This window comes from Pseudophryne corroboree, chromosome 8 (genome assembly GCF_028390025.1).
Source record: "Pseudophryne corroboree isolate aPseCor3 chromosome 8, aPseCor3.hap2, whole genome shotgun sequence".
Lineage (NCBI taxonomy): Eukaryota > Metazoa > Chordata > Amphibia > Anura > Myobatrachidae > Pseudophryne > Pseudophryne corroboree.
In genome coordinates, this window is record NC_086451.1 from 376,711,559 (window position 1) to 376,736,700 (window position 25,142).

At 31.2% G+C, this 25,142-nt stretch overlaps 23 non-coding genes across 23 annotated transcripts in view; all 23 read right to left on the reverse strand.

The window, feature by feature from the left end:
* Positions 1 to 29, reverse strand: part of TRNAL-CAA (transfer RNA leucine (anticodon CAA)) — a 109-nt gene extending 80 nt beyond the window's left edge. Inside the window, exon 1 of the tRNA in view lies at positions 1 to 29. This exon is cut by the window's left edge and continues 9 nt beyond it. This is a non-coding gene — a tRNA (tRNA-Leu).
* A 2,456-nt stretch (positions 30 to 2,485) lies between these two features.
* Positions 2,486 to 2,594, reverse strand: TRNAL-CAA (transfer RNA leucine (anticodon CAA)). The gene is made up of 2 exons: positions 2,557 to 2,594; positions 2,486 to 2,531 (listed from the first exon to the last, which is right to left on the reverse strand). It is a non-coding gene; the product is annotated as a tRNA-Leu (tRNA).
* A 749-nt stretch (positions 2,595 to 3,343) lies between these two features.
* TRNAL-CAA (transfer RNA leucine (anticodon CAA)) lies at positions 3,344 to 3,452 on the reverse strand. The gene is made up of 2 exons: positions 3,415 to 3,452; positions 3,344 to 3,389 (listed from the first exon to the last, which is right to left on the reverse strand). It is a non-coding gene; the product is annotated as a tRNA-Leu (tRNA).
* Positions 3,453 to 4,200: 748 nt separating this feature from the next.
* TRNAL-CAA (transfer RNA leucine (anticodon CAA)) lies at positions 4,201 to 4,309 on the reverse strand. Its single transcript has 2 exons — positions 4,272 to 4,309; positions 4,201 to 4,246 (listed from the first exon to the last, which is right to left on the reverse strand). It is a non-coding gene; the product is annotated as a tRNA-Leu (tRNA).
* A 749-nt stretch (positions 4,310 to 5,058) lies between these two features.
* On the reverse strand, positions 5,059 to 5,167 carry TRNAL-CAA (transfer RNA leucine (anticodon CAA)). The gene is made up of 2 exons: positions 5,130 to 5,167; positions 5,059 to 5,104 (listed from the first exon to the last, which is right to left on the reverse strand). It is a non-coding gene; the product is annotated as a tRNA-Leu (tRNA).
* A 750-nt stretch (positions 5,168 to 5,917) lies between these two features.
* On the reverse strand, positions 5,918 to 6,026 carry TRNAL-CAA (transfer RNA leucine (anticodon CAA)). The gene is made up of 2 exons: positions 5,989 to 6,026; positions 5,918 to 5,963 (listed from the first exon to the last, which is right to left on the reverse strand). It is a non-coding gene; the product is annotated as a tRNA-Leu (tRNA).
* Positions 6,027 to 6,775: 749 nt separating this feature from the next.
* TRNAL-CAA (transfer RNA leucine (anticodon CAA)) lies at positions 6,776 to 6,884 on the reverse strand. The gene is made up of 2 exons: positions 6,847 to 6,884; positions 6,776 to 6,821 (listed from the first exon to the last, which is right to left on the reverse strand). It is a non-coding gene; the product is annotated as a tRNA-Leu (tRNA).
* Positions 6,885 to 8,483: 1,599 nt separating this feature from the next.
* On the reverse strand, positions 8,484 to 8,592 carry TRNAL-CAA (transfer RNA leucine (anticodon CAA)). The gene is made up of 2 exons: positions 8,555 to 8,592; positions 8,484 to 8,529 (listed from the first exon to the last, which is right to left on the reverse strand). It is a non-coding gene; the product is annotated as a tRNA-Leu (tRNA).
* Positions 8,593 to 9,341: 749 nt separating this feature from the next.
* Positions 9,342 to 9,450, reverse strand: TRNAL-CAA (transfer RNA leucine (anticodon CAA)). Its single transcript has 2 exons — positions 9,413 to 9,450; positions 9,342 to 9,387 (listed from the first exon to the last, which is right to left on the reverse strand). It is a non-coding gene; the product is annotated as a tRNA-Leu (tRNA).
* A 363-nt stretch (positions 9,451 to 9,813) lies between these two features.
* On the reverse strand, positions 9,814 to 9,922 carry TRNAL-CAA (transfer RNA leucine (anticodon CAA)). Its single transcript has 2 exons — positions 9,885 to 9,922; positions 9,814 to 9,859 (listed from the first exon to the last, which is right to left on the reverse strand). It is a non-coding gene; the product is annotated as a tRNA-Leu (tRNA).
* A 748-nt stretch (positions 9,923 to 10,670) lies between these two features.
* On the reverse strand, positions 10,671 to 10,779 carry TRNAL-CAA (transfer RNA leucine (anticodon CAA)). The gene is made up of 2 exons: positions 10,742 to 10,779; positions 10,671 to 10,716 (listed from the first exon to the last, which is right to left on the reverse strand). It is a non-coding gene; the product is annotated as a tRNA-Leu (tRNA).
* Positions 10,780 to 11,528: 749 nt separating this feature from the next.
* On the reverse strand, positions 11,529 to 11,637 carry TRNAL-CAA (transfer RNA leucine (anticodon CAA)). Its single transcript has 2 exons — positions 11,600 to 11,637; positions 11,529 to 11,574 (listed from the first exon to the last, which is right to left on the reverse strand). It is a non-coding gene; the product is annotated as a tRNA-Leu (tRNA).
* Positions 11,638 to 12,387: 750 nt separating this feature from the next.
* TRNAL-CAA (transfer RNA leucine (anticodon CAA)) lies at positions 12,388 to 12,496 on the reverse strand. Its single transcript has 2 exons — positions 12,459 to 12,496; positions 12,388 to 12,433 (listed from the first exon to the last, which is right to left on the reverse strand). It is a non-coding gene; the product is annotated as a tRNA-Leu (tRNA).
* A 1,608-nt stretch (positions 12,497 to 14,104) lies between these two features.
* Positions 14,105 to 14,213, reverse strand: TRNAL-CAA (transfer RNA leucine (anticodon CAA)). Its single transcript has 2 exons — positions 14,176 to 14,213; positions 14,105 to 14,150 (listed from the first exon to the last, which is right to left on the reverse strand). It is a non-coding gene; the product is annotated as a tRNA-Leu (tRNA).
* Positions 14,214 to 16,619: 2,406 nt separating this feature from the next.
* On the reverse strand, positions 16,620 to 16,728 carry TRNAL-CAA (transfer RNA leucine (anticodon CAA)). Its single transcript has 2 exons — positions 16,691 to 16,728; positions 16,620 to 16,665 (listed from the first exon to the last, which is right to left on the reverse strand). It is a non-coding gene; the product is annotated as a tRNA-Leu (tRNA).
* A 749-nt stretch (positions 16,729 to 17,477) lies between these two features.
* TRNAL-CAA (transfer RNA leucine (anticodon CAA)) lies at positions 17,478 to 17,586 on the reverse strand. Its single transcript has 2 exons — positions 17,549 to 17,586; positions 17,478 to 17,523 (listed from the first exon to the last, which is right to left on the reverse strand). It is a non-coding gene; the product is annotated as a tRNA-Leu (tRNA).
* A 749-nt stretch (positions 17,587 to 18,335) lies between these two features.
* TRNAL-CAA (transfer RNA leucine (anticodon CAA)) lies at positions 18,336 to 18,444 on the reverse strand. The gene is made up of 2 exons: positions 18,407 to 18,444; positions 18,336 to 18,381 (listed from the first exon to the last, which is right to left on the reverse strand). It is a non-coding gene; the product is annotated as a tRNA-Leu (tRNA).
* Positions 18,445 to 19,193: 749 nt separating this feature from the next.
* TRNAL-CAA (transfer RNA leucine (anticodon CAA)) lies at positions 19,194 to 19,302 on the reverse strand. Its single transcript has 2 exons — positions 19,265 to 19,302; positions 19,194 to 19,239 (listed from the first exon to the last, which is right to left on the reverse strand). It is a non-coding gene; the product is annotated as a tRNA-Leu (tRNA).
* A 749-nt stretch (positions 19,303 to 20,051) lies between these two features.
* TRNAL-CAA (transfer RNA leucine (anticodon CAA)) lies at positions 20,052 to 20,160 on the reverse strand. Its single transcript has 2 exons — positions 20,123 to 20,160; positions 20,052 to 20,097 (listed from the first exon to the last, which is right to left on the reverse strand). It is a non-coding gene; the product is annotated as a tRNA-Leu (tRNA).
* A 749-nt stretch (positions 20,161 to 20,909) lies between these two features.
* Positions 20,910 to 21,018, reverse strand: TRNAL-CAA (transfer RNA leucine (anticodon CAA)). Its single transcript has 2 exons — positions 20,981 to 21,018; positions 20,910 to 20,955 (listed from the first exon to the last, which is right to left on the reverse strand). It is a non-coding gene; the product is annotated as a tRNA-Leu (tRNA).
* Positions 21,019 to 22,617: 1,599 nt separating this feature from the next.
* On the reverse strand, positions 22,618 to 22,726 carry TRNAL-CAA (transfer RNA leucine (anticodon CAA)). Its single transcript has 2 exons — positions 22,689 to 22,726; positions 22,618 to 22,663 (listed from the first exon to the last, which is right to left on the reverse strand). It is a non-coding gene; the product is annotated as a tRNA-Leu (tRNA).
* A 749-nt stretch (positions 22,727 to 23,475) lies between these two features.
* TRNAL-CAA (transfer RNA leucine (anticodon CAA)) lies at positions 23,476 to 23,584 on the reverse strand. Its single transcript has 2 exons — positions 23,547 to 23,584; positions 23,476 to 23,521 (listed from the first exon to the last, which is right to left on the reverse strand). It is a non-coding gene; the product is annotated as a tRNA-Leu (tRNA).
* A 749-nt stretch (positions 23,585 to 24,333) lies between these two features.
* TRNAL-CAA (transfer RNA leucine (anticodon CAA)) lies at positions 24,334 to 24,442 on the reverse strand. Its single transcript has 2 exons — positions 24,405 to 24,442; positions 24,334 to 24,379 (listed from the first exon to the last, which is right to left on the reverse strand). It is a non-coding gene; the product is annotated as a tRNA-Leu (tRNA).
* Between the last annotated feature and the right edge of the window lie 700 nt (positions 24,443 to 25,142).

Below are 25,142 nucleotides of genomic sequence, written 5' to 3' on the forward strand. Positions count from 1 at the left end.
GGCGTCTTAGACCGCTCGGCCATCCTGACAAGTACATATGCCCTTTAAATTAAGTTGCCAATAAAAGATTATAATGTACAAAAAAAGGATTTTGGGGTATCTTTCAGCCAAATAATATGTACTGCTTGAAAAAAGTAACATAAAATCAAGAACTTGGATTTATAGAGTATACTACCACTAAAGGTGAGCCATCACAATTAATACTTAAGAAAAACTGCTCAGGTTATAATGATATCCTTTATAATAACTATACAAATTATTTACTAAAATCTCTTTCAGGAAAAAACAGATTTATGTGTCTAGCAAGTAATTTTTGTAAACTTTTAGATATACAGTCTGAGAGCCTGAATCTACTTTCTATTCCAATTTATTCTTTGTTTTATGATTTGTTTACTGAATACTGAAAGGATGTTTTGCAAATAATACATTTGTGAAAACCTTTTTTCTACATGGAACAAAACTTAAGAATTTTTTACCAGTCATTGTGTATTTATCACTTAGGAATAATGTCATTAATTCAACTCTATGGCAACAAGTGCAATATTGGTGTGTAGATGGGATATCATACAATTTCTCCCATTTTCAAACTATTCTGTTCCCTATGTTTCTTTAAATAATTAGGTTGCACATTGTTAGAAATAAATGGTAACAAGATTCCAATGTCCAAGAGAAGGACTTTTAAAAGAGAATGGATGTCCTAAGGTCACTTGTTATTTTGCATGGTAGACTTATCCACAAATTAATATTCTTTTCATACAAAGTACAAGAAAATAAAATTGTCAGAAGTGGGATTTGAACCCACACCTCTTTACAGAGACCATAACAACCATTTAGAGGAAAAATGCAATCTTGAGTCTGGCGCCTTAGACCGCACGGCCATCCTGACAAGTACATATGCCCTTTAAATTAAGTTACCAATAATAGATTATAATGTACAAAAAAATGATTTTTTTGGTATCTTTCAGCCAAATAATATGTACTGCTTGAAAAAAGTTTCATAAAATCAAGAACTTGGATTTATACAGTATACTACCGCTAAAGGTGAGCCATCACAATTAATACTTAAGAAAAACTGCTCAGGTTATAATGATATCCTTTATAATAACTATACAAATTATTTACTAAAATCTCTTTCAGGAAAAAACAGATTTATGTGTCTAGCAAGTAATTTTTGTAAGCTTTTAGATATAGAGTCTGAGAGCCTGAATCTACTTTCTATTCCAATTTATTCTTTGTTTTATGATTTGTTTACTGAATACTGAAAGGATGTTTTGCAAATAATACATTTGTGAAAACCTTTTTTCTACATGGAACAAAACTTAAGAATTTTTTACCAGTCATTGTGTATTTATCACTTAGGAATAATGTCATTAATTCAACTCTATGGCAACAAGTGCAATATTGGTGTGTAGATGGGATATCATACAATTTCTCCCATTTTCAAACTATTCTGTTCCCTATGTTTCTTTAAATAATTAGGCTGCACATTGTTAGAAATAAATGGTAACAAGATTCCAATGTCCAAGAGAAGGACTTTTAAAAGAGAATGGATGTCCTAAGGTCACTTGTTATTTTGCATGGTAGACTTATCCACAAATTAATATTCTTTTCATACAAAGTACAAGAAAATAAAATTGTCAGAAGTAGGATTTGAACCCACTCCTCTTTACAGAGAACCATTTAGAGGAAGAATGCAATCTTGAGTCTGGCGCCTTAGACCGCTCAGCCATCCTGACAAGTACATATGCCTTTTAAATTAAGTTGCCAATAAAAGATGATAATGTACAAAAAAAGGATTTTGGGGTATCTTTCAGCCAAATAATATGTACTGCTTGAAAAAAGTAACATAAAATCAAGAACTTGGATTCATACAGTATACTACCACTAAAGGTGAGCCATCACAATTAATACTTAAGAAAAACTGCTCAGGTTATAGTGATATCCTTTATAATAACTATACAAATTATTTACTAAAATCTCTTTCAGGAAAAAACAGATTTATGTGTCTAGCAAGTAATTTTTGTAAACTTTTAGATATAGAGTCTGAGAGCCTGAATCTACTTTCTATTCCAATATATTCTTTGTTTTATGATTTGTTTACTGAATACTGAAAGGATGTTTTGCAAATAATACATTTGTGAAAACCTTTTTTCTACATGGAACTAAACTTAAGAATTTTTTAACCAGTCATTGTGTATTTATCACTTAGGAATAATGTCATTAATTCAACTCTATGGCAACAAGTGCAATATTGGTGTGTAGATGGGATATCATACAATTTCTCCCATTTTCAAACTATTCTGTTCCCTATGTTTCTTTAAATAATTAGGCTGCACATTGTTAGAAATAAATGGTAACAAGATTCCAATGTCCAAGAGAAGGACTTTTAAAAGAGAATGGATGTCCTAAGGTCACTTGTTATTTTGCATGGTAGACTTATCCACAAATTAATATTCTTTTCATACAAAGTACAAGAAAATAAAATTGTCAGAAGTGGGATTTGAACCCACGCCTCTTTACAGAGACCAGAACACCCATTTAGAGAAAGAATGCAATCTTGAGTCTGGCGCCTTAGACCGCTCAGCCATCCTGACAAGTACATATGCCCTTTAAATTAAGTTGCCAATAAAAGATTATAATGTACAAAAAAAGGATTTTGGGGTATCTTTCAGCCAAATAATATGTACTGCTTGAAAAAAGTAACATAAAATCAAGAACTTGGATTTATAGAGTATACTACCGCTAAAGGTGAGCCATCACAATTAATACTTAAGAAAAACTGCTCAGGTTATAATGATATCCTTTATAATAACTATACAAATTATTTACTAAAATCTCTTTCAGGAAAAAACAGATTTATGTGTCTAGCAAGTAATTTTTGTAAACTTTTAGATATACAGTCTGAGAGCCTGAATCTACTTTCTATTCCAATTTATTCTTTGTTTTATGATTTGTTTACTGAATACTGAAAGGATGTTTTGCAAATAATACATTTGTGAAAACCTTTTTTCTACATGGAACTAAACTTAAGAATTTTTTAACCAGTCATTGTGTATTTATCACTTAGGAATAATGTCATTAATTCAACTCTATGGCAACAAGTGCAATATTGGTGTGTAGATGGGATATCATACAATTTCTCCCATTTTCAAACTATTCTGTTCCCTATGTTTCTTTAAATAATTAGGCTGCACATTGTTAGAAATAAATGGTAACAAGATTCCAATGTCCAAGAGAAGGACTTTTAAAAGAGAATGGATGTCCTAAGGTCACTTGTTATTTTGCATGGTAGACTTATCCACAAATTAATATTCTTTTCATACAAAGTACAAGAAAATAAATTTGTCAGAAGTGGGATTTGAACCCACGCCTCTTTACAGAGACCAGAACACCCATTTAGAGGAAGAATGAAATCTTGAGGCTGGCGCCTTAGACCGCTCGGCCATCCTGACAAGTACATACGCCCCTTAAATTAAGTTGGCAATAAAAGATTATAATGTACAAAAAAAGGATTTTGGGGTATCTTTCAGCCAAATAATATGTACTGCTTGAAAAAAGTAACATAAAATCAAGAACTTGGATTTATACAGTATACTACCGCTAAAGGTGAGCCATCACAATTAATACTTAAGAAAAACTGCTCAGGTTATAATGATATCCTTTATAATAACTATACAAATTATTTACTAAAATCTCTTTCAGAAAAAACAAATTTATGTGTCTAGCAAGTAATTTTTGTAAACTTTTAGATATAGAGTCTGAGAGCCTGAATCTACTTTCTATTCCAATTTATTCTTTGTTTTATGACTTGTTTACTGAATACTGAAAGGATGTTTTGCAAATAATACATTTGTGAAAACCTTTTTTCTACATGGAACTAAACTTAAGAATTTTTTAACCAGTCATTGTGTATTTATCACTTAGGAATAATGTCATTAATTCAACTCTATGGCAACAAGTGCAATATTGGTGTGTAGATGGGATATCATACAATTTCTCCCATTTTCAAACTATTCTGTTCCCTATGTTTCTTTAAATAATTAGGCTGCACATTGTTAGAAATAAATGGTAACAAGATTCCAATGTCCAAGAGAAGGACTTTTAAAAGAGAATGGATGTCCTAAGGTCACTTGTTATTTTGCATGGTAGACTTATCCACAAATTAATATTCTTTTCATACAAAGTACAAGAAAATAAAATTGTCAGAAGTGGGATTTGAACCCACGCCTCTTTACAGAGACCAGAACGCCCATTTAGAGGAAGAATGCAATCTTGAGTCTGGCGCCTTAGACCGCTCGGCCATCCTGACAAGTACTTATGCCCTTTAAATCACGTTGCCAATAAAAGATTATAATGTACAAAAAAAGGATTTTGGGGTATCTTTCAGCCAAATAATATGTACTGCTTGAAAAAAGTAACATAAAATCAAGAACTTGGATTTATAGAGTATACTACCGCTAAAGGTGAGCCATCACAATTAATACTTAAGAAAAACTGCTCAGGTTATAATGATATCCTTTATAATAACGATACAAATTATTTACTAAAATCTCTTTCAGGAAAAAACAGATTTATGTGTCTAGCAAGTAATTTTTGTAAACTTTTAGATATAGAGTCTGAGAGCCTGAATCTACTTTCTATTCCAATTTATTCTTTGTTTTATGATTTGTTTACTGAATACTGAAAGGATGTTTTGCAAATAATACATTTGTGAAAACCTTTTTTCTACATGGAACTAAACTTAAGAATTTTTTAACCAGTCATTGTGTATTTATCACTTAGGAATAATGTCATTAATTCAACTCTATGGCAACAAGTGCAATATTGGTGTGTAGATGGGATATCATACAATTTCTCCCATTTTCAAACTATTCTGTTCCCTATGTTTCTTTAAATAATTAGGCTGCACATTGTTAGAAATAAATGGTAACAAGATTCCAATGTCCAAGAGAAGGACTTTTAAAAGAGAATGGATGTCCTAAGGTCACTTGTTATTTTGCATGGTAGACTTATCCACAAATTAATATTCTTTTCATACAAAGTACAAGAAAATAAAATAGTCAGAAGTGGGATTTGAACCCACACCTCTATACAGAGACCAGAACACCCATTTAGAGGAAGAATGCAATCTTGAGTCTGGCGCCTTAGACCGCACGGCCATCCTGACAAGTACATATGCCCTTTAAATTAAGTTACCAATAATAGATTATAATGTACAAAAAAAGGATTTTTTTGGTATCTTTCAGACAAATAATATGTACTGCTTGAAAAAAGTTTCATAAAATCAAGAACTTGGATTTATACAGTATACTACCTCTAAAGGTGAGCCATCACAATTAGTACTTAAGAAAAACTGCTCAGGTTATAATGATATCCTTTATAATAACTATACAAATTATTTACTAAAATCTCTTTCAGGAAAAAACAGATTTATGTGTCTAGCAAGTAATTTTTGTAAACTTTTAGATATAGAGTCTGAGAGCCTGAATCTACTTTCTATTCCAATTTATTCTTTGTTTTATGATTTGTTTACTGAATACTGAAAGGATGTTTTGCAAATAATACATTTGTGAAAACCTTTTTTCTACATGGAACTAAACTTAAGAATTTTTTAACCAGTCATTGTGTATTTATCACTTAGGAATAATGTCATTAATTCAACTCTATGGCAACAAGTGCAATATTGGTGTGTAGATGGGATATCATACAATTTCTCCCATTTTCAAACTATTCTGTTCCCTATGTTTCTTTAAATAATTAGGTTGCACATTGTTAGAAATAAATGGTAACAAGATTCCAATGTCCAAGAGAAGGACTTTTAAAAGAGAATGGATGTCCTAAGGTCACTTGTTATTTTGCATGGTAGACTTATCCACAAATTAATATTCTTTTCATACAAAGTACAAGAAAATAAAATTGTCAGAAGTGGGATTTGAACCCACGCCTCTTTACAGAGACCAGAACACCCATTTAGAGGAAGAATGCAATCTTGAGTCTGGCGCCTTAGACCACACGGCCATCCTGACAAGTACATATGCCCTTTAAATTAAGTTGCCAATAAAAGATTATAATGTACAAAAAAAGGATTTTGGGGTATCTTTCAGCCAAATAATATGTACTGCTTGAAAAAAGTAACATAAAATCAAGAACTTGGATTTATAGAGTATACTACCGCTAAAGGTGAGCCATCACAATTAATACTTAAGAAAAACTGCTCAGGTTATAATGATATCCTTTATAATAACTATACAAATTATTTACTAAAATCTCTTTCAGGAAAAAACAGATTTATGTGTCTAGCAAGTAATTTTTGTAAACTTTTAGATATACAGTCTGAGAGCCTGAATCTACTTTCTATTCCAATTTATTCTTTGTTTTATGATTTGTTTACTGAATACTGAAAGGATGTTTTGCAAATAATACATTTGTGAAAACCTTTTTTCTACATAGAACTAAACTTAAGAATTTTTTAACCAGTCATTGTGTATTTATCACTTAGGAATAATGTCATTAATTCAACTCTATGGCAACAAGTGCAATATTGGTGTGTAGATGGGATATCATACAATTTCTCCCATTTTCAAACTATTCTGTTCCCTATGTTTCTTTAAATAATTAGGCTGCACATTGTTAGAAATAAATGGTAACAAGATTCCAAAGTCCAAGAGAAGGACTTTTAAAAGAGAATGGATGTCCTAAGGTCACTTGTTATTTTGCATGGTAGACTTATCCACAAATTAATATTCTTTTCATACAAAGTACAAGAAAATAAAATTGTCGGAAGTGGGATTTGAACCCACGCCTCTTTACAGAGACCAGAACACCCATTTAGAGGAAGAATGCAATCTTGAGTCTGGCGCCTTAGACCGCTCTGCCATCCTGACAAGTACATATGCCCTTTAAATTAAGTTACCAATAATAGATTATAATGTACAAAAAAAGGATTTTTTTGGTATATTTCAGACAATTAATATGTACTGCTTGAAAAAAGTTTCATAAAATCAAGAACTTGGATTTATACAGTATACTACCGCTAAAGGTGAGCCATCACAATTAATACTTAAGAAAAACTGCTCAGGTTATAATGATATCCTTTATAATAACTATACAAATTATTTACTAAAATCTCTTTCAGGAAAAAACAGATTTATGTGTCTAGCAAGTAATTTTTGTAAACTTTTAGATATAGAGTCTGAGAGCCTGAATCTACTTTCTATTCCAATTTATTCTTTGTTTTATGATTTGTTTACTGAATACTGAAAGGATGTTTTGCAAATAATACATTTGTGAAAACCTTTTTTCTACATGGAACAAAACTTAAGAATTTTTTACCAGTCATTGTGTATTTATCACTTAGGAATAATGTCATTAATTCAACTCTATGGCAACAAGTGCAATATTGGTGTGTAGATGGGATATCATACAATTTCTCCCATTTTCAAACTATTCTGTTCCCTATGTTTCTTTAAATAATTAGGCTGCACATTGTTAGAAATAAATGGTAACAAGATTCCAATGTCCAAGAGAAGGACTTTTAAAAGAGAATGGATGTCCTAAGGTCACTTGTTATTTTGCATGGTAGACTTATCCACAAATTAATATTCTTTTCATACAAAGTACAAGAAAATAAAATTGTCAGAAGTGGGATTTGAACCCACTACTCTTTACAGAGAACCATTTAGAGGAAGAATGCAATCTTGAGTCTGGCGCCTTAGACCGCTCAGCCATCCTGACAAGTACATATGCCCTTTAAATTAAGTTGCCAATAAAAGATGATAATGTACAAAAAAAGGATTTTGGGGTATCTTTCAGCCAAATAATATGTACTGCTTGAAAAAAGTAACATAAAATCAAGAACTTGGATTTATACAGTATACTACCACTAAAGGTGAGCCATCACAATTAATACTTAAGAAAAACTGCTCAGGTTATAGTGATATCCTTTATAATAACTATACAAATTATTTACTAAAATCTCTTTCAGGAAAAAACAGATTTATGTGTCTAGCAAGTAATTTTTGTAAACTTTTAGATATAGAGTCTGAGAGCCTGAATCTACTTTCTATTCCAATTTATTCTTTGTTTTATGATTTGTTTACTGAATACTGAAAGGATGTTTTGCAAATAATACATTTGTGAAAACCTTTTTTCTACATGGAACTAAACTTAAGAATTTTTTAACCAGTCATTGTGTATTTATCACTTAGGAATAATGTCATTAATTCAACTCTATGGCAACAAGTGCAATATTGGTGTGTAGATGGGATATCATACAATTTCTCCCATTTTCAAACTATTCTGTTCCCTATGTTTCTTTAAATAATTAGGCTGCACATTGTTAGAAATAAATGTTAATAAGATTCCAATGTCCAAGAGAAGGACTTTTAAAAGAGAATGGATGTCCTAAGGGCACTTGTTATTTTGCATGGTAGACTTATCCACAAATTAATATTCTTTTCATACAAAGTACAAGAAAATAAAATTGTCAGAAGTGGGATTTGAACCCACGCCTCTTTACAGAGACCAGAACACCCATTTAGAGGAAGAATGCAATCTTGAGTCTGGCGCCTTAGACCGCTCTTCCATCCTGACAAGTACATATGCCCTTTGAATTAAGTTGCCAATAAAAGATTATAATGTACAAAAAAAGGATTTTGGGGTATCTTTCAGCCAAATAATATGTACTGCTTGAAAAAAGTAACATAAAATCAAGAACTTGGATTTATACAGTAAACTACCGCTAAAGGTGAGCCATCACAATTAATACTTAAGAAAAACTGCTCAGGTTATAATGATATCCTTTATAATAACTATACAAATTATTTACTAAAATCTCTTTCAGGAAAAAACAGATTTATGTGTCTAGTATGTAATTTTTGTAAACTTTTAGATATAGAGTCTGAGAGCCTGAATCTACTTTCTATTCCAATTTATTCTTTGTTTTATGATTTGTTTACTGAATACTGAAAGGATGTTTTGCAAATAATACATTTGTGAAAACCTTTTTTCTACATAGAACTAAACTTAAGAATTTTTTAACCAGTCATTGTGTATTTATCACTTAGGAATAATGTCATTAATTCAACTCTATGGCAACAAGTGCAATATTGGTGTGTAGATGGGATATCATACAATTTCTCCCATTTTCAAACTATTCTGTTCCCTATGTTTCTTTAAATAATTAGGCTGCACATTGTTAGAAATAAATGGTAACAAGATTCCAAAGTCCAAGAGAAGGACTTTTAAAAGAGAATGGATGTCCTAAGGTCACTTGTTATTTTGCATGGTAGACTTATCCACAAATTAATATTCTTTTCATACAAAGTACAAGAAAATAAATTTGTCAGAAGTGGGATTTGAACCCACGCCTCTTTACAGAGACCAGAACACCCATTTAGAGGAAGAATGAAATCTTGAGTCTGGCGCCTTAGACCGCTCGGCCATCCTGACAAGTACATACACCCCTTAAATTAAGTTGGCAATAAAAGATTATAATGTACAAAAAAGGATTTTGGGGTATCTTTCAGCCAAATAATATGTACTGCTTGAAAAAAGTAACATAAAATCAAGAACTTGGATTTATACAGTAGATGGGATATCATACAATTTCTCCCATTTTCAAACTATTCTGTTCCCTATGTTTCTTTAAATAATTAGGCTGCACATTGTTAGAAATAAATGGTAACAAGATTCCAATGTCCAAGAGAAGGACTTTTAAAAGAGAATGGATGTCCTAAGGTCACTTGTTATTTTGCATGGTAGACTTATCCACAAATTAATATTCTTTTCATACAAAGTACAAGAAAATAAAATTGTCAGAAGAGGGATTTGAACCCACGCCTCTTTACAGAGACCAGAACACCCATTTAGAGGAAGAATGCAATCTTGAGTCTGGCGCCTTAGACCACACGGCCATCCTGACAAGTACATATGCCCTTTAAATTAAGTTGCCAATAAAAGATTATAATGTACAAAAAAGGATTTTGGGGTATCTTTCAGCCAAATAATATGTACTGCTTGAAAAAAGTAACATAAAATCAAGAACTTGGATTTATACAGTATACTACCGCTAAAGGTGAGCCATCACAATTAATACTTAAGAAAAACTGCTCAGGTTATAATGATATCCTTTATAATAACTATACAAATTATTTACTAAAATCTCTTTCAGGAAAAAACAGATTTATGTGTCTAGCAAGTAATTTTTGTAAACTTTTAGATATAGAGTCTGAGAGCCTGAATCTACTTTCTATTCCAATTTATTCTTTGTTTTATGACTTGTTTACTGAATACTGAAAGGATGTTTTGCAAATAATACATTTGTGAAAACCTTTTTTCTACATGGAACTAAACTTAAGAATTTTTTAACCAGTCATTGTGTATTTATCACTTAGGAATAATGTAATTAATTCAACTCTATGGCAACAAGTGCAATATTGGTGTGTAGATGGGATATCATACAATTTCTCCCATTTTCAAACTATTCTGTTCCCTATGTTTCTTTAAATAATTAGGCTGCACATTGTTAGAAATAAATGGTAACAAGATTCCAATGTCCAAGAGAAGGACTTTTAAAAGAGAATGGATGTCCTAAGGTCACTTGTTATTTTGCATGGTAGACTTATCCACAAATTAATATTCTTTTCATACAAAGTACAAGAAAATAAAATTGTCAGAAGTGGGATTTGAACCCACGCCTCTTTACAGAGACCAGAACACCCATTTAGAGAAAGAATGCAATCTTGAGTCTGGCGCCTTAGACCGCTCAGCCATCCTGACAAGTACATATGCCCTTTAAATTAAGTTGCCAATAAAAGATTATAATGTACAAAAAAAGGATTTTGGGGTATCTTTCAGCCAAATAATATGTACTGCTTGAAAAAAGTAACATAAAATCAAGAACTTGGATTTATAGAGTATACTACCGCTAAAGGTGAGCCATCACAATTAATACTTAAGAAAAACTGCTCAGGTTATAATGATATCCTTTATAATAACTATACAAATTATTTACTAAAATCTCTTTCAGGAAAAAACAGATTTATGTGTCTAGCAAGTAATTTTTGTAAACTTTTAGATATACAGTCTGAGAGCCTGAATCTACTTTCTATTCCAATTTATTCTTTGTTTTATGATTTGTTTACTGAATACTGAAAGGATGTTTTGCAAATAATACATTTGTGAAAACCTTTTTTCTACATGGAACTAAACTTAAGAATTTTTTAACCAGTCATTGTGTATTTATCACTTAGGAATAATGTCATTAATTCAACTCTATGGCAACAAGTGCAATATTGGTGTGTAGATGGGATATCATACAATTTCTCCCATTTTCAAACTATTCTGTTCCCTATGTTTCTTTAAATAATTAGGCTGCACATTGTTAGAAATAAATGGTAACAAGATTCCAATGTCCAAGAGAAGGACTTTTAAAAGAGAATGGATGTCGTAAGGTCACTTGTTATTTTGCATGGTAGACTTATCCACAAATTAATATTCTTTTCATACAAAGTACAAGAAAATAAAATTGTCAGAAGAGGGATTTGAACCCACGCCTCTTTACAGAGACCAGAACACCCATTTAGAGGAAGAATGCAATCTTGAGTCTGGCGCCTTAGACCACACGGCCATCCTGACAAGTACATATGCCCTTTAAATTAAGTTGCCAATAAAAGATTATAATGTACAAAAAAAAGGATTTTGGGGTATCTTTCAGCCAAATAATATGTACTGCTTGAAAAAAGTAACATAAAATCAAGAACTTGGATTTATACAGTATACTACCGCTAAAGGTGAGCCATCACAATTAATACTTAAGAAAAACTGCTCAGGTTATAATGATATCCTTTATAATAACTATACAAATTATTTACTAAAATCTCTTTCAGGAAAAAACAGATTTATGTGTCTAGCAAGTAATTTTTGTAAACTTTTAGATATAGAGTCTGAGAGCCTGAATCTACTTTCTATTCCAATTTATTCTTTGTTTTATGACTTGTTTACTGAATACTGAAAGGATGTTTTGCAAATAATACATTTGTGAAAACCTTTTTTCTACATGGAACTAAACTTAAGAATTTTTTAACCAGTCATTGTGTATTTATCACTTAGGAATAATGTCATTAATTCAACTCTATGGCAACAAGTGCAATATTGGTGTGTAGATGGGATATCATACAATTTCTCCCATTTTCAAACTATTCTGTTCCCTATGTTTCTTTAAATAATTAGGCTGCACATTGTTAGAAATAAATGGTAACAAGATTCCAATGTCCAAGAGAAGGACTTTTAAAAGAGAATGGATGTCCTAAGGTCACTTGTTATTTTGCATGGTAGACTTATCCACAAATTAATATTCTTTTCATACAAAGTACAAGAAAATAAAATTGTCAGAAGTGGGATTTGAACCCACGCCCCTTTACAGAGACCAGAACGCCCATTTAGAGGAAGAATGCAATCTTGAGTCTGGCGCCTTAGACCGCTCGGCCATCCTGACAAGTACTTATGCCCTTTAAATCACGTTGCCAATAAAAGATTATAATGTACAAAAAAAGGATTTTGGGGTATCTTTCAGCCAAATAATATGTACTGCTTGAAAAAAAGTAACATAAAATCAAGAACTTGGATTTATAGAGTATACTACCGCTAAAGGTGAGCCATCACAATTAATACTTAAGAAAAACTGCTCAGGTTATAATGATATCCTTTATAATAACGATACAAATTATTTACTAAAATCTCTTTCAGGAAAAAACAGATTTATGTGTCTAGCAAGTAATTTTTGTAAACTTTTAGATATAGAGTCTGAGAGCCTGAATCTACTTTCTATTCCAATTTATTCTTTGTTTTATGATTTGTTTACTGAATACTGAAAGGATGTTTTGCAAATAATACATTTGTGAAAACCTTTTTTCTACATGGAACTAAACTTAAGAATTTTTTAACCAGTCATTGTGTATTTATCACTTAGGAATAATGTCATTAATTCAACTCTATGGCAACAAGTGCAATATTGGTGTGTAGATGGGATATCATACAATTTCTCCCATTTTCAAACTATTCTGTTCCCTATGTTTCTTTAAATAATTAGGCTGCACATTGTTAGAAATAAATGGTAACAAGATTCCAATGTCCAAGAGAAGGACTTTTAAAAGAGAATGGATGTCCTAAGGTCACTTGTTATTTTGCATGGTAGACTTATCCACAAATTAATATTCTTTTCATACAAAGTACAAGAAAATAAAATTGTCAGAAGTGGGATTTGAACCCACACCTCTATACAGAGACCAGAACACCCATTTAGAGGAAGAATGCAATCTTGAGTCTGGCACCTTAGACCGCACGGCCATCATGACAAGTACATATGCCCTTTAAATTAAGTTACCAATAATAGATTATAATGTACAAAAAAAGGATTTTTTTGGTATCTTTCAGACAAATAATATGTACTGCTTGAAAAAAGTTTCATAAAATCAAGAACTTGGATTTATACAGTATACTACCGCTAAAGGTGAGCCATCACAATTAATACTTAAGAAAAACTGCTCAGGTTATAATGATATCCTTTATAATAACTATACAAATTATTTACTAAAATCTCTTTCAGGAAAAAACAGATTTATGTGTCTAGCAAGTAATTTTTGTAAACTTTTAGATATAGAGTCTGAGAGCCTGAATCTACTTTCTATTCCAATTTATTCTTTGTTTTATGATTTGTTTACTGAATACTGAAAGGATGTTTTGCAAATAATACATTTGTGAAAACCTTTTTTCTACATGGAACAAAACTTAAGAATTTTTTACCAGTCATTGTGTATTTATCACTTAGGAATAATGTCATTAATTCAACTCTATGGCAACAAGTGCAATATTGGTGTGTAGATGGGATATCATACAATTTCTCCCATTTTCAAACTATTCTGTTCCCTATGTTTCTTTAAATAATTAGGTTGCACATTGTTAGAAATAAATGGTAACAAGATTCCAATGTCCAAGAGAAGGACTTTTAAAAGAGAATGGATGTCCTAAGGTCACTTGTTATTTTGCATGGTAGACTTATCCACAAATTAATATTCTTTTCATACAAAGTACAAGAAAATAAAATTGTCAGAAGTGGGATTTGAACCCACGCCTCTTTACAGAGACCAGAACACCCATTTAGAGGAAGAATGCAATCTTGAGTCTGGCACCTTAGACCGCTCGGCCATCCTGACAAGTAAATATGCCCTTGGAATTACGTTGCCAATAAAAGATTATAATGTACAAAAAAAGGATTTTGGGGTATCTTTCAGCCAAATAATATGTACTGCTTGAAAAAAGTAACATAAAATCAAGAACTTGGATTTATACAGTATACTACCGCTAAAGGTGAGCCATCACAATTAATACTTAAGAAAAACTGCTCAGGTTATAATGATATCCTTTATAATAACTATACAAATTATTTACTAAAATCTCTTTCAGGAAAAAACAGATTTATGTGTCTAGCAAGTAATTTTTGTAAACTTTTAGATATAGAGTCTGAGAGCCTGAATCTACTTTCTATTCCAATTTATTCTTTGTTTTATGATTTGTTTACTGAATACTGAAAGGATGTTTTGCAAATAATACATTTGTGAAAACCTTTTTTCTACATGGAACTAAACTTAAGAAATTTTTAACCAGTCATTGTGTATTTATCACTTAGGAATAATGTCATTAATTCAACTCTATGGCAACAAGTGCAATATTGGTGTGTAGATGGGATAACATACAATTTCTCCCATTTTCAAACTATTCTGTTCCCTATGTTTCTTTAAATAATTAGGCTGCACATTGTTAGAAATAAATGTTAATAAGATTCCAATGTCCAAGAGAAGGACTTTTAAAAGAAATTAATATTCTTTTCATACAAAGTACAAGAAAATAAAATTGTCAGAAGTGGGATTTGAACCCACACCTCTTTACAGAGACCATAACAACCATTTAGAGGAAAAATGCAATCTTGAGTCTGGCGCCTTAGACCGCACGGCCATCCTGACAAGTACATATGCCCTTTAAATTAAGTTACCAATAATAGATTATAATGTACAAAAAAATGATTTTTTTGGTATCTTTCAGCCAAATAATATGTACTGCTTGAAAAAAGTTTCATAAAATCAAGAACTTGGATTTATACAGTATACTACCGCTAAAGGTGAGCCATCACAATTAATACTTAAGAAAAACTGCTCAGGTTATAATGATATCCTTTATAATAACTATACAAATTATTTACTAAAATCTCTTTCAGGAAAAAACAGATTTATGTGTCTAGCAAGTAATTTTTGTAAGCTTTTAGATATAGAGTCTGAGAGCCTGAATCTACTTTCTATTCCAATTTATTCTTTGTTTTATGATTTGTTTACTGAATACTGAAAGGATGTTTTGCAAATAATACATTTGTGAAAACCTTTTTTCTACATGGAACAAAACTTAAGAATTTTTTACCAGTCATTGTGTATTTATCACTTAGGAATAATGTCATTAATTCAACTCTATGGCAACAAGTGCAATATTGGTGTGTAGATGGGATATCATACAATTTCTCCCATTTTCAAACTATTCTGTTCCCTATGTTTCTTTAAATAATTAGGCTGCACATTGTTAGAAATAAATGGTAACAAGATTCCAATGTCCAAGAGAAGGACTTTTAAAAGAGAATGGATGTCCTAAGGTCACTTGTTATTTTGCATGGTAGACTTATCCACAAATTAATATTCTTTTCATACAAAGTACAAGAAAATAAAATTGTCAGAAGTAGGATTTGAACCCACTCCTCTTTACAGAGAACCATTTAGAGGAAGAATGCAATCTTGAGTCTGGCGTCTTAGACCGCTCAGCCATCCTGACAAGTACATATGCCTTTTAAATTAAGTTGCCAATAAAAGATGATAATGTACAAAAAAAGGATTTTGGGGTATCTTTCAGCCAAATAATATGTACTGCTTGAAAAAAGTAACATAAAATCAAGAACTTGGATTCATACAGTATACTACCACTAAAGGTGAGCCATCACAATTAATACTTAAGAAAAACTGCTCAGGTTATAGTGATATCCTTTATAATAACTATACAAATTATTTACTAAAATCTCTTTCAGGAAAAAACAGATTTATGTGTCTAGCAAGTAATTTTTGTAAACTTTTAGATATAGAGTCTGAGAGCCTGAATCTACTTTCTATTCCAATATATTCTTTGTTTTATGATTTGTTTACTGAATACTGAAAGGATGTTTTGCAAATAATACATTTGTGAAAACCTTTTTTCTACATGGAACTAAACTTAAGAATTTTTTAACCAGTCATTGTGTATTTATCACTTAGGAATAATGTCATTAATTCAACTCTATGGCAACAAGTGCAATATTGGTGTGTAGATGGGATATCATACAATTTCTCCCATTTTCAAACTATTCTGTTCCCTATGTTTCTTTAAATAATTAGGCTGCACATTGTTAGAAATAAATGGTAACAAGATTCCAATGTCCAAGAGAAGGACTTTTAAAAGAGAATGGATGTCCTAAGGTCACTTGTTATTTTGCATGGTAGACTTATCCACAAATTAATATTCTTTTCATACAAAGTACAAGAAAATAAAATTGTCAGAAGTGGGATTTGAACCCACGCCTCTTTACAGAGACCAGAACACCCATTTAGAGGAAGAATGCAATCTTGAGTCTGGCACCTTAGACCGCTCGGCCATCCTGACAAGTAAATATGCCCTTGGAATTAAGTTGCCAATAAAAGATTATAATGTACAAAAAAAGGATTTTGGGGTATCTTTCAGCCAAATAATATGTACTGCTTGAAAAAAGTAACATAAAATCAAGAACTTGGATTTATACAGTATACTACCGCTAAAGGTGAGCCATCACAATTAATACTTAAGAAAAACTGCTCAGGTTATAATGATATCCTTTATAATAACTATACAAATTATTTACTAAAATCTCTTTCAGGAAAAAACAGATTTATGTGTCTAGCAAGTAATTTTTGTAAACTTTTAGATATAGAGTCTGAGAGCCTGAATCTACTTTCTATTCCAATTTATTCTTTGTTTTATGATTTGTTTACTGAATACTGAAAGGATGTTTTGCAAATAATACATTTGTGAAAACCTTTTTTCTACATGGAACTAAACTTAAGAAATTTTTAACCAGTCATTGTGTATTTATCACTTAGGAATAATGTCATTAATTCAACTCTATGGCAACAAGTGCAATATTGGTGTGTAGATGGGATATCATACAATTTCTCCCATTTTCAAACTATTCTGTTCCCTATGTTTCTTTAAATAATTAGGCTGCACATTGTTAGAAATAAATGGTAACAAGATTCCAATGTCCAAGAGAAGGACTTTTAAAAGAGAATGGATGTCCTAAGGGCACTTGTTATTTTGCATGGTAGACTTATCCACAAATTAATATTCTTTTCATACAAAGTACAAGAAAATAAAATTGTCAGAAGTGGGATTTGAACCCACACCTCTTTACAGAGACCAGAACACCCATTTAGAGGAAGAATGCAATCTTGAGTCTGGCGCCTTAGACCGCTCGGCCATCCTGACAAGTACATATGCTCTATAAATTAAGTTGGCAATAAAAGATTATAATGTACAAAAAAAGGATTTTGGGGTATCTTTCAGCCAAATAATATGTACTGCTTGAAAAAAGTAACATAAAATCAAGAACTTGGATTTATAGAGTATACTACCGCTAAAGGTGAGCCATCACAATTAATACTTAAGAAAAACTGCTCAGGTTATAATGATATCCTTTATAATAACTATACAAATTATTTACTAAAATCTCTTTCAGGAAAAAACAGATTTATGTGTCTAGCAAGTAATTTTTGTAAACTTTTAGATATAGAGTCTGAGAGCCTGAATCTACTTTCTATTCCAATTTATTCTTTGTTTTATGATTTGTTTACTGAATACTGAAAGGATGTTTTGCAAATAATACATTTGTGAAAACCTTTTTTCTACATGGAACTAAACTTAAGAAATTTTTAACCAGTCATTGTGTATTTATCACTTAGGAATAATGTCATTAATTCAACTCTATGGCAACAAGTGCAATATTGGTGTGTAGATGGGATATCATACAATTTCTCCCATTTTCAAACTATTCTGTTCCCTATGTTTCTTTAAATAATTAGGCTGCACATTGTTAGAAATAAATGGTAACAAGATTCCAATGTCCAAGAGAAGGACTTTTAAAAGAGAATGGATGTCCTAAGGTCACTTGTTATTTTGCATGGTAGACTTATCCACAAATTAATATTCTTTTCATACAAAGTACAAGAAAATAAAATTGTCAGAAGTGGGATTTGAACCCACGCCTCTTTACAGAGACCAGAACACCCATTTAGAGGAAGAATGCAATCTTGAGTCTGGCGCCTTAGACCGCTCAGCCATCCTGACAAGTACATATACTCTTTAAATTAAGTTGGCAATAAAAGATTATAATGTACAAAAAAAGGATTTTGGGGTATCTTTCAGCCAAATAATATGTACTGCTTGAAAAAAGTAACATAAAATCAAGAACTTGGATTTATACAGTATACTACCGCTAAAGGTGAGCCATCACAATTAATACTTAAGAAAAACTGCTCAGGTTATAATGATATCCTTTATAATAACTATACAAATTATTTACTAAAATCTCTTTCAGGAAAAAACAGATTTATGTGTCTAGCAAGTAATTTTTGTAAACTTTTAGATATAGAGTCTGAGAGCCTGAATCTACTTTCTATTCCAATTTATTCTTTGTTTTATGATTTGTTTACTGAATACTGAATGGATGTTTTGCAAATAATACATTTGTGAAAACCTTTTTTCTACATAGAACTAAACTTTAGAATTTTTTAAAAAGTCATTGTGTATTTATCACTTAGGAATAATGTCATTAATTCAACTCTATGGCAACAAGTGCAATATTGGTGTGTAGATGGGATATCATACAATTTCTCCCATTTTCAAACTATTCTGTTCCCTATGTTTCTTTAAATAATTAGGCTGCACATTGTTAGAAATAAATGGTAACAAGATTCCAATGTCCAAGAGAAGGACTTTTAAAAGAGAATGGATGTCCTAAGGTCACTTGTTATTTTGCATGGTAGACTTATCCACAAATTAATATTCTTTTCATACAAAGTACAAGAAAATAAAATTGTCAGAAGTGGGATTTGAACCCACGCCTCTTTACAGAGACCAGAACACCCATTTAGAGGAAGAATGCAATCTTGAGTCTGGCGCCTTAGACCGCTCGGCCATCCTGACAAGTACATATGCCCTTTAAATTAAGTTGCCAATAAAAGATTATAATGTACAAAAAAAGGATTTTGGGGTATCTTTCAGCCAAATAATATGTACTGCTTGAAAAAAGTAACATAAAATCAAGAACTTGGATTTATAGAGTATACTACCGCTAAAGGTGAGCCATCACAATTAATACTTAAGAAAAACTGCTCAGGTTATAATGATATCCTTTATAATAACTATACAAATTATTTACTAAAATCTCTTTCAGGAAAAAACAGATTTATGTGTCTAGCAAGTAATTTTTGTAAACTTTTAGATATACAGTCTGAGAGCCTGAATCTACTTTCTATTCCAATTTATTCTTTGTTTTATGATTTGTTTACTGAATACTGAAAGGATGTTTTGCAAATAATACATTTGTGAAAACCTTTTTTCTACATGGAGCTAAACTTAAGAATTTTTTAACCAGTCATTGTGTATTTATCACTTAGGAATAATGTCATTAATTCAACTCTATGGCAACAAGTGCAATATTGGTGTGTAGATGGGATATCATACAATTTCTCCCATTTTCAAACTATTCTGTTCCCTATGTTTCTTTAAATAATTAGGTTGCACATTGTTCGAAATAAATGGTAACAAGATTCCAATGTCCAAGAGAAGGACTTTTAAAAGAGAATGGATGTCCTAAGGTCACTTGTTATTTTGCATGGTAGACTTATCCACAAATTAATATTCTTTTCATACAAAGTACAAGAAAATAAAATTGTCAGAAGTGGGATTTGAACCCACACCTCTTTACAGAGACCAGAACACCCATTTAGAGGAAGAATGTAATCTTGAGTCTGGCGCCTTAGACCACACGGCCATCCTGACAAGTACATATGCCCTTTAAATTAAGTTGCCAATAAAAGATTATAATGTACAAAAAAAGGATTTTGGGGTATCTTTCAGCCAAATAATATGTACTGCTTGAAAAAAGTAACATAAAATCAAGAACTTGGATTTATACAGTATACTACCGCTAAAGGTGAGCCATCACAATTAATACTTAAGAAAAACTGCTCAGGTTATAATGATATCCTTTATAATAACTATACAAATTATTTACTAAAATCTCTTTCAGGAAAAAACAGATTTATGTGTCTAGCAAGTAATTTTTGTAAACTTTTAGATATAGAGTCTGAGAGCCTGAATCTACTTTCTATTCCAATTTATTCTTTGTTTTATGACTTGTTTACTGAATACTGAAAGGATGTTTTGCAAATAATACATTTGTGAAAACCTTTTTTCTACATGGAACTAAACTTAAGAATTTTTTAACCAGTCATTGTGTATTTATCACTTAGGAATAATGTCATTAATTCAACTCTATAGCAACAAGTGCAATATTGGTGTGTAGATGGGATATCATACAATTTCTCCCATTTTCAAACTATTCTGTTCCCTATGTTTCTTTAAATAATTAGGTTGCACATTGTTAGAAATAAATGGTAACAAGATTCCAATGTCCAAGAGAAGGACTTTTAAAAGAGAATGGATGTCCTAAGGTCACTTGTTATTTTGCATGGTAGACTTATCCACAAATTAATATTCTTTTCATACAAAGTTCAAGAAAATAAAATTGTCAGAAGTGGGATTTGAACCCACACCTCTTTACAGAGACCAGAACACCCATTTAGAGGAAGAATGCAATCTTGAGTCTGGCGCCTTAGACCGCACGGCCATCCTGACAAGTACATATCGTTTTTAAATTAAGTTACCAATAATAGATTATAATGTACAAAAAAAGGATTTTTTTGGTATCTTTCAGCCAAATAATATGTACTGCTTGAAAAAAGTTTCATAAAATCAAGAACTTGGATTTATACAGTATACTACCGCTAAAGGTGAGCCATCACAATTAATACTTAAGAAAAACTGCTCAGGTTATAATGATATCCTTTATAATAACTATACAAATTATTTACTAAAATCTCTTTCAGGAAAAAACAGATTTATGTGTCTAGCAAGTAATTTTTGTAAACTTTTAGATATAGAGTCTGAGAGCCTGAATCTACTTTCTATTCCAATTTATTCTTTGTTTTATGATTTGTTTACTGAATACTGAAAGGATGTTTTGCAAATAATACATTTGTGAAAACCTTTTTTCTACATGGAACAAAACTTAAGAATTTTTTACCAGTCATTGTGTATTTATCACTTAGGAATAATGTCATTAATTCAACTCTATGGCAACAAGTGCAATATTGGTGTGTAGATGGGATATCATACAATTTCTCCCATTTTCAAACTATTCTGTTCCCTATGTTTCTTTAAATAATTAGGCTGCACATTGTTAGAAATAAATGGTAACAAGATTCCAATGTCCAAGAGAAGGACTTTTAAAAGAGAATGGATGTCCTAAGGTCACTTGTTATTTTGCATGGTAGACTTATCCACAAATTAATATTCTTTTCATACAAAGTACAAGAAAATAAAATTGTTAGAAGTGGGATTTGAACCCACTCCTCTTTACAGAGAACCATTTAGAGGAAGAATGCAATCTTGAGTCTGGCGCCTTAGACCGCTCAGCCATCCTGACAAGTACATATGCCCTTTAAATTAAGTTGCCAATAAAAGATGATAATGTACAAAAAAAGGATTTTGGGGTATCTTTCAGCCAAATAATATGTACTGCTTGAAAAAAGTAACATAAAATCAAGAACTTGGATTTATACAGTATACTACCACTAAAGGTGAGCCATCACAATTAATACTTAAGAAAAACTGCTCAGGTTATAGTGATATCCTTTATAATAACTATACAAATTATTTACTAAAATCTCTTTCAGGAAAAAACAGATTTATGTGTCTAGCAAGTAATTTTTGAAAACTTTTAGATATAGAGTCTGAGAGCCTGAATCTACTTTCTATTCCAATTTATTCTTTGTTTTATGATTTGTTTACTGAATACTGAAAGGATGTTTTGCAAATAATACATTTGTGAAAACCTTTTTTCTATATGGAACTAAACTTAAGAATTTTTTAACCAGTCATTGTGTATTTATCACTTAGGAATAATGTCATTAATTCAACTCTATGGCAACAAGTGCAATATTGGTGTGTAGATGGGATATCATACAATTTCTCCCATTTTCAAACTATTCTGTTCCCTATGTTTCTTTAAATAATTAGGCTGCACATTGTTAGAAATAAATGGTAACAAGATTCCAATGTCCAAGAGAAGGACTTTTAAAAGAGAATGGATGTCCTAAGGTCACTTGTTATTTTGCATGGTAGACTTATCCACAAATTAATATTCTTTTCATACAAAGTACAAGAAAATAAAATTGTCAGAAGTGGGATTTGAACCCACGCCTCTTTACAGAGACCAGAACACCCATTTAGAGGAAGAATGCAATCTTGAGTCTGGCGCCTTAGACCGCTCGGCCATCCTGACAAGTAAATATGCCCTTGGAATTAAGTTGGCAATAAAAGATTATAATGTACAAAAAAAGGATTTTGGGGTATCTTTCAGCCAAATAATATGTACTGCTTGAAAAAAGTAACATAAAATCAAGAACTTGGATTTATACAGTATACTACCGCTAAAGGTGAGCCATCACAATTAATACTTAAGAAAAACTGCTCAGGTTATAATGATATCCTTTATAATAACTATACAAATTATTTACTAAAATCTCTTTCAGGAAAAAACAGATTTATGTGTCTAGCAAGTAATTTTTGTAAACTTTTAGATATAGAGTCTGAGAGCCTGAATCTACTTTCTATTCCAATTTATTCTTTGTTTTATGATTTGTTTACTGAATACTGAAAGGATGTTTTGCAAATAATACATTTGTGAAAACCTTTTTTCTACATGGAACTAAACTTAAGAAATTTTTAACCAGTCATTGTGTATTTATCACTTAGGAATAATGTCATTAATTCAACTCTATGGCAACAAGTGCAATATTGGTGTGTAGATGGGATATCATACAATTTCTCCCATTTTCAAACTATTCTGTTCCCTATGTTTCTTTAAATAATTAGGCTGCACATTGTTAGAAATAAATGTTAATAAGATTCCAATGTCCAAGAGAAGGACTTTTAAAAGAGAATGGATGTCCTAAGGGCACTTGTTATTTTGCATGGTAGACTTATCCACAAATTAATATTCCTTTCATACAAAGTACAAGAAAATAAAATTGTCAGAAGTGGGATTTGAACCCACGCCTCTTTACAGAGACCAGAACACCCATTTAGAGGAAGAATGCAATCTTGAGTCTGGCGCCTTAGACCGCTCGGCCATCCTGACAAGTACATATACTCTTTAAATTAAGTTGGCAATAAAAGATTATAATGTACAAAAAAAGGATTTTGGGGTATCTTTCAGCCAAATAATATGTACTGCTTGAAAAAAGTAACATAAAATCAAGAACTTGGATTTATACAGTATACTACCGCTAAAGGTGAGCCATCACAATTAATACTTAAGAAAAACTGCTCAGGTTATAATGATATCCTTTATAATAACTATAAAAATTATTTACTAAAATCTCTTTCAGGAAAAAACAGATTTATGTGTCTAGCAAGTAATTTTTGTAAACTTTTAGATATAGAGTCTGAGAGCCTGAATCTACTTTCTATTCCAATTTATTCTTTGTTTTATGATTTGTTTACTGAATACTGAAAGGATGTTTTGCAAATAATACATTTGTGAAAACCTTTTTTCTACATGGAACTAAACTTAAGAAATTTTTAACCAGTCATTGTGTATTTATCACTTAGGAATAATGTCATTAATTCAACTCTATGGCAACAAGTGCAATATTGGTGTGTAGATGGGATATCATACAATTTCTCCCATTTTCAAACTATTCTGTTCCCTATGTTTCTTTAAATAATTAGGCTGCACATTGTTAGAAATAAATGGTAACAAGATTCCAATGTCCAAGAGAAGGACTTTTAAAAGAGAATGGATGTCCTAAGGTCACTTGTTATTTTGCATGGTAGACTTATCCACAAATTAATATTCTTTTCATACAAAGTACAAGAAAATAAAATTGTCAGAAGTGGGATTTGAACCCACACCTCTTTACAGAGACCAGAACACCCATTTAGAGGAAGAATGCAATCTTGAGTCTGGCGCCTTAGACCGCTCGGCCATCCTGACAAGTACATATACTCTTTAAATTAAGTTGGCAATAAAAGATTATAATGTACCAAAAAAGGATTTTGGGGTATCTTTCAGCCAAATAATATGTACTGCTTGAAAAAAGTAACATAAAATCAAGAACTTGGATTTATACAGTATACTACCGCTAAAGGTGAGCCATCACAATTAATACTTAAGAAAAACTGCTCAGGTTATAATGATATCCTTTATAATAACTATACAAATTATTTACTAAAATCTCTTTCAGGAAAAAACAGATTTATGTGTCTAGCAAGTAATTTTTGTAAACTTTTAGATATAGAGTCTGAGAGCCTGAATCTACTTTCTATTCCAATTTATTCTTTGTTTTATGATTTGTTTACTGAATACTGAAAGGATGTTTTGCAAATAATACATTTGTGAAAACCTTTTTTCTACATGGAACTAAACTTAAGAAATTTTTAACCAGTCATTGTGTATTTATCACTTAGGAATAATGTCATTAATTCAACTCTATGGCAACAAGTGCAATATTGGTGTGTAGATGGGATATCATACAATTTCTCCCATTTTCAAACTATTCTGTTCCCTATGTTTCTTTAAATAATTAGGCTGCACATTGTTAGAAATAAATGGTAACAAGATTCCAATGTCCAAGAGAAGGACTTTTAAAAGAGAATGGATGTCCTAAGGTCACTTGTTATTTTGCATGGTAGAC